Genomic DNA, 7,470 nt, shown 5'->3' with positions numbered 1-7,470 from the left:
TTAGCTTTCAAAGACTTAGAAAAATATTGATTAAAATGCAAAAATATGTAAATTTTCTCGCTTCAATTCGCATGAATGTTAACGATTTTTTGCAGGTTACTTGTATAGTTGGTTTTATTTTCATGAGAGGGAGGGTGGAGGGGTGTGGAGTGTATTCAGGGACGGAATGGGTGGGAGTGATTTTGTGCCTTTTTCTTTTTGGCTGCCCCCCTTGTAAGGGGGAAAAAGCCTTGGTATATGTATGTATATTTTCATAGTCGTTTTGATAATAATCTTTGTTATTTCGTGTGTTGACTTACACCAAACAAAATTCCCTCCAAGATGAAGTAGTGGATCTTCGTAATAATTGGATTTCAGAAGATTTGCAACTTGAAAGCACAGTTTAGAATTTGAACGTTTGGTCGTTTGAATTTAAACGCTTTCACTGTTATCGACGACTTTTACTTATTCTGAATTTCGTCATGCGACTCGGCTAAGTCTAAGGCTACGGTTACTATGGATGCGAATTCTGACGAATATCTGTTCGGACGAATTCGAAGAAAAAACAAACACCATGCATTCCAATGAGAGTCTTTACAGTGGCAGCAACGAACACGTCAGAACACGTAAAAAGTCGTCAGAACCAATTGAGCGTTCAAACAAGTTTGATTTTTTCATGCGACCTGCGTCTATCTTTGATATTTTTGTGCGTTGAATTTCGATTGATTTTTATTATTCCACCATGGATAACGATAAATTAATCAGCCTTGTGTACGAGGCGGTGGGCAGGGTGCAGGGATGACCCGTCATCCAGGAGGTGCTCAGATGAGAGGGAGGGTGGGAGGGGTGTGGAGTGTATTTAGGGATGAAATGGGTGGGAGTGTTTTTATGCCTTTCCCTTTTTGGCTACCTCCCTTGGAAGGGGGAAAAAGCCTTGGTATATGTATGTATGTATGTGTACGAGAACAGGTGTTTGTGGGATATTTCACCAGTTTGCATTTTCATTTTTGAATATGTATATCAAATCTCATGGAAGTAAATAATTGAATTATTTTTTGCAAGTGCCATTCGTTTAATTTTGTTCAATTGTATTTCACCAGTTTGCATTTTCATTTTTGAATATGTATATCAAATCTCATAGAAGTAAATAATTTTATTTTTGAATATGTATATCAAATTTCATGGAAGTGAATAATTGAATTCAGTATACGTTTTTTCTTACCTTAAAGTTACAGCCAGTCTGTTTTGCCGAAATACATTCAGGAGAATTTGAGAACTTTTTGATGCTTTCTTCTATCCCCTTCAGTATGTATTGAAATGTTGCTGGTCTCATCCTGAAATAGTCGAAAAAAAATCCGGTTGGTCCCACAATTCTTGAAATAACATTTGGAACTCTCCTTTGTCGTCTCTATTAGAAAATAACTGGTTGACATGTTCAGTTTTTCCACAATTTAACAACACTAACTTTATTAGCGGACTTTCAAGAAAAAAAAAATATTGATCAAGTTCGTCCATCTTTGCTGGGCGGCAGAAACGTAATGACTATCAGAATATCAGAAAACGCGTCCAGTGTAACCACCTTGTTCTGACGAGGATTTCTGACGTATTCGTCAGAACACATTTTCGTCAGAATTCGCATCCATAGTAACCGTAGCCTAAGACGGAGGGTAGAGGGGAGTGGAGTATGTAGGGAATAGAATGGGAAGGAAAGGTTTCTATGCCTTTGTTTTTTGGTATATGTATGTATGTAAGGGGAAAAATGCCCATGAATCGGAGCTTTCGAAAAACGGTGGCCCAATTGCCCGTTTTGAATAATAATGTAAGTAGGGGATAGAATGGGAGGGAGTGTTTTCTATGCCTTTGTTTTTTGGTATATGTATGTATGTAAGGGGGGGAAATGTTCATTAAACAATCGGAGTTTTCGAAAAACGGTGGCCCAATTGCCCATTTTGAATAATAACGGTTCCAGTTTTGACCTTTTGAATAATAACGGTTCCCATGTAAGAACTAACCTAACCTATCCTAAATTTTCTTATCGTAAATCTGTAAATAAGACCTTACGAACAGTAGGGGTCCTAGTTTTGCCCTTTTGGAGAATAGGGACCCCAAATCAGACAGTACCTCTATTCTCGAAAAATTCCAAATATGGTGTGGGAGTGGGTATATGTCTTTTGAGTTTGGCTACCCCCCTGGTAAGGGGGAAAGACCTTTGGTGCATAGATATTCATTGCCCAGATTGGAACTGTGCCCACATCTTAGTAAAATCGTCTGTCGTTGCCAAATGAAATTTCGAAATATATGAAAAATAATACTGAACATTTAGATAAAACTTGAATTTGTTGCACAGTTGGGGGCAATGCTCCTTGTCCTCCGCCAAAACGAGGCCCCTAGTATTATATCATTACATTTTCTGCAAGGGGGTAATATTATTTCTATATGACTAGAAATGTGATGTTTAATGTATTTTCCATTACTGTTACGGTTACCTTCCAGGTACGTCCTGAAAAGGAAGTCGTTTAGATTAAAATATTTACGTACATGACCGTATATTTCCTGTATAATACAATAATCCCCCGGGATGAAGGTGTTTCCAGTGACGTCATGTCGCTGTTAATTCATGGAAGTAATTTGTACACTTCTTTCCTCTCGTCGTACGTGGGAATCGGTACCAATAATGTTTTCCGCCACAAAAAATAAGGACAAATTTGACTATATTGAATAATTAAATTCATGAGTTGATGAATAACGTTTTTAGTGAAACACTTGGGCCAGAGTTTTCTTCAGCTGAATAAAAACATCTGGAATGTGCGCTAAATTGATTTAACGGCCAAAAAAGGAGATAAACAGAATATCTGAGTGATAAGATTTTTCTTAAAATCTTTTGGATTATAGTTTTACCCAGCTGAATAAAATCATCTGGCAATTAGGATGAGATCCTGAAATGTGTCATAACGAATCGATACTCTGAGAGATCGTGGCTGCCATACTGAAATAGAATCACTTAATGTTAACCAGGTTAAAACCAGTAGAATGCAGTACTTAAGACTCTAGACTCCAGGCCCTAGTCTAGGGGAAGGTGGCCCTATTCATTTGGCTGAGGTTTTTGTGTTCATTCGAGCTGCCTGCAGGTGATTTTATTCAGCCTATGGAGTCTTCCTCATTAAGATTTTTTTTTTTTTTTTTTTTTTTTATACTGGTGACGACCGTCCATTGATCAACCGGGTGCCCACCCCAACACCAGACGTGAGAAGGATATCTTGCTTCGTTTTTCTGTATTGTATCGTATCTGTGTAGGGTAGTTGATCTGTCGCCGGTTCATAGTAGTAGAAGATATATAGCCATAGTTTGTCAGGTCTCTATGTAAAAAAGGATGAGGAAATGTAATTGAAGTTGATAAGAGGGAGATCTTGGACCCAGTCCGGAGGGGACCAAGTGCCAACCCCTTGGGACTGCACCTCCAGATAAATACGAGTGTGTTGAGAGGATTTGAAGAAGGCGTGGGGTTGATGGTCAGGAAGATGAATACTTAAAATGACTTTTTTGTAGAAATTGCAAGTAGCCGTCATTTGTCCCACGTAAAGAATATGAACTAGAATTCATGTTTCCGTCCGTTAGCTCATTTACCGAGTAATTAAGCTCCTCGTGGGATGAAAATAACAATTTCAAACGAAAGCGCCAAGGAGAACGTTAGGTTACGTCGTCTTCCTGTGGATCCCATCCTGTGACGTCATGTCGACACCCGGAGGAAAGGGGCGGGACGAAGAGGGGAGTGGCGGGAAAACAATGTTGGCGAATTCAGATCTAATCCGACAGGTAGCTGGTGTCCTTCAGATGAATAAAGTCTCCTGGAAATGGGCTAAGTAGAACGTTTAAATTATTCTTTATTGTCTTATTGTGTTGTCCCATGCTTTAAACATTTGGGAATGTTGCTGCCTGTAATTTATTCTGGCAGAGATCGCTATAGTTAATATAAACTTTATACCGTCCTTGGCTGGAAGTTAAAGGAAGACGATGAGGATTTCCCCCACTAAGAGATACTTTCCAGTTCAAAGTCCAAATAAGAAAGTACTCCATCCTATCATGAATCCAAATTATCACGACACTGAAACAGCGAAAACAAAGATAATACATATTTCGACTGTTGTTAATAAGTAAATAATGGTAAAACTTTTTAATAGTGCCTTGGTATGATAAAACTGTTCCCAAAATATCGTGACTCAGGAAGAGGGGTGACGCGCGCCGCCTATGACGTTATGTCGCTTTTTTTTTAACGAACTCTTTCGTATGCGTGTGGATGCATGTTTCATGCAGTTAATGTTACATGAGCTTTCGTGACAGTTCTACACCCAAGAACCACACATCATCTCTATTTAACTCCTTAGATATCGAACGACATATTGTTATAGTTTCCTCTGTATGTCACCCCAACGGATGTCATTTTCTAACTTTTATATTTGCTGCAGTCAGGCTATTTTTTTCATCTCTTAGATCCATAAACTAGCGAAGGGGGACAATTCTGTTATGAATAATGTTATCTCATTTCCCGCTAGGCGATTTTATTCGTCTGGAAGCAGACCTCACGCTGAAAGGTTAAGAAAATAATAAACGGTGGGCGTGGTAGATGGAAGGAAAGACAGATTCACACATAGACACACACACACACAAATATGTATATATATAATATATATATATATATATATATATACAGTATATATGTGTGTATATATATATATATATATATATATATATATATTCCCTCGAGATCGTAGCATGTATGCCTGTAACAGTTCTAAAAATATCACAATTATCCAGTTGGGTGATGAGATCCAACTAACCGTAATTCATATGACGAGCTATTCACAGATTCGCCTTAGATAAGTCTGTGCTTAGACATGCATGGCTTAATCTTTGAGACAAGCGTATGACTACTTGCAGGATCAGCCAATTATCCTGGGTTTGAAGCAGTAGATCTAGTTAGGTAGTTAGCTATATGGATCGGTAGGTAGGTAGGTAGGTAGATGGGAAAGTAGGTAGTTGGTTGGGTCATCTAAGGTCATAAGGAGTGATTCTGCTCCTGATTTCAACTGTGGTGTACTATAACATGCATTGCTTTAAATATTTCACTGTTGGTGACAGCGTATACATCTTATTCTGGGTACCGTCAGGCGATTTTATTCAACATAATCTCTATATACACTGTATCCTTGGTTCAGCAGGTCTGATAAAAGCTGGACCCATTTGATGGCAGCACCCCAATCAGCCGATGTTGCCATAAAGTCAGTCTCACTTTCTTCAGACCCTGTGTAACAGTCTAGATCAGTGGTTCCCAAACTGGGGGGTAAACTACCACTTGGGGAGGTAATCTAACAAACTTCCGGGGGGTAATGGAGGGGTAAAAAAAAAAAAAAAAAAATGAAAATCAAGAAAACATTGCGGTACTTGGCATTAGGATTAATGTTAACTTAGCACTTAAAGTTGTAAAACTGGAAAAAAAAAAGTTTGGGAACCACTGGTCTAGATTAAAAAAAAAAGACAAAGCTGATTCAACAGGATCAGAAAGTTAATTAGCATACGTGAATTCAAAATCGAGGCAGGACTTTTGGAAGGTAATGTACATACTTATCAGGAAAGTCGCATCCGACCTAGATATGGACCAAAAGGTCTCCTGTCGGCATGCTCCGCCTTTGTAATCCTTTTCCGGCGTCGTGACGCGGGCAAACAGCCAGGAGTGCCACTACAAAGGATTACAAAGGAGGAACATGCAGACATGAGACCTTTTGGTCCATATCTAGACAGTTCAGTGTCACTTCCTCGGAAGTTGGAGATGTCGAGTGGACGAACTTTCCAGAAGAACGCTTTCACAAAGACTTCCACTTCGGAAGCTTTCTGAAAGATGGTGTACCTTATTATACGCGGGGGGCGCGCGCGCGCACACACACGACTCGTGGCGCAGTGGTAGAGTTCCAGGCTACCACTACGGCGCACCGGGTTCGAATCCCGCCCAGGGCTGAAATAACATCAATATCGCTGCGGTACGGGTTGTTACTCCAAATCTCGTGGGTTGGGAGTTGTGTGTGTGTGTGTGTGCGTGTAGGGTCACAGCATTACCCATAGGTCGGTCATATATGAGCTCTGAGCTCTCTTCCGTAAGGAAAATAGCTGTCTATCACGAGTCCAACACGTGATCCAAGGCCTTATCACACACATGAGCTCTAAGCTCTCATCCGGGAGGGAAATAGCTCTCGATCACGAGTTCAACACGTGATCCAAGGCCTTGGTGAATCACACACACATATATGAGCTCTGAGCTCTCATCCGGGAGGGTAATACTGTAGCTGTCGATCACGAGTCCAACACGTGATGCAAGACCATGGTGAATCGCACACACATATATGAGCTCTGAGCTCTCATCCGGGAGGGTAATACTCTAGCTGTCGGTCACGGGTCCAACACGTGATCCAAGACCATGGTGAATCACACACACACACACACGCACACACACATGAACTCTGAGCTCTCATCCGGGAGGGTAATAGTGTAGCTGTCGATCACGAGTTCAACACGTGATCCAAGACCACGGTGAATCACACACACACACACCTTGTGGTGTTGAGGTTCACAGGAAAGGAGTAGGAAAAATTACCCGACAGGATCTCTTGGGTCGGAAGGGCATAAGGAGGTCGGAAGGGAAAAGGACCACATATGTGAAAGCTGTGAAGAATTACATTTCTCGTAAACTCCTGGAAGAATCTGGAAAACTAACCCAAGCTGGAACCGTATATCAGCTTCAAAGGTTATGGAAATTGAAGACTAAGAGGCAGGCAGGACTTCAAGATCATTTGACAATGGCAGGGCGAGTGATTTTTGTCTCCTTGAACGATCCATCAACAAGACTGAGAATCAGTTTGTTACTGTTCTCTATATTGTGTGTGCGCGCGTGCGTGTGTAGGTGCTCATGTGTGTGTGTGTGTGTGTGTGTGTGTGTGTGTGCGTGCGTGCGTGCATGTACGCATGTCTGTGTGCGCGTGTGCGTGGGTGCATGTGTATGTGTATTTACCTAGTTGTATTATACGGGAAGGGGAGCTATGCTCGTGGGACCCGTTTTTGTATCTCGCAAGATCAAGTTTGTTTTTGAATTCTTGTATTGTGTTTGCACACACTATTTCTTCATCCAATTTGTTCCTTATATATATTACTCTGGGAAGCTGTTCTTTTTCAGGTCTCTTCTGTAGTTATCCTTTTTGAGTTTCATTGCATGTCCTCTTGTTTTTCCTCTGTCCCACTTTAATAAGTCCTCTCTATCAAGGCGTTCCTTTCCTTTCATAATTCTGTAGATGGTTAGTAGGTCCCCTCGTTCTCTTCTTTGTTCCAGGGTTGGTAATTCCAGTTCGGCCAGTCTTTGTTCATACATCATGTTTGAAAGTGTTGTGACCATCTTTGCCGTTGCTCTTTGTGTTCTTTCTAATTTTCTTATATTTTTTTGTACTGGCT

The sequence above is a fragment of the Oratosquilla oratoria genome, chromosome 19 (assembly GCF_046742065.1).
Source record: "Oratosquilla oratoria isolate Oo_2021 chromosome 19, ASM4674206v1, whole genome shotgun sequence".
Lineage (NCBI taxonomy): Eukaryota > Metazoa > Arthropoda > Malacostraca > Stomatopoda > Squillidae > Oratosquilla > Oratosquilla oratoria.
Note: the sequence above shows the minus strand (reverse complement) of the source record.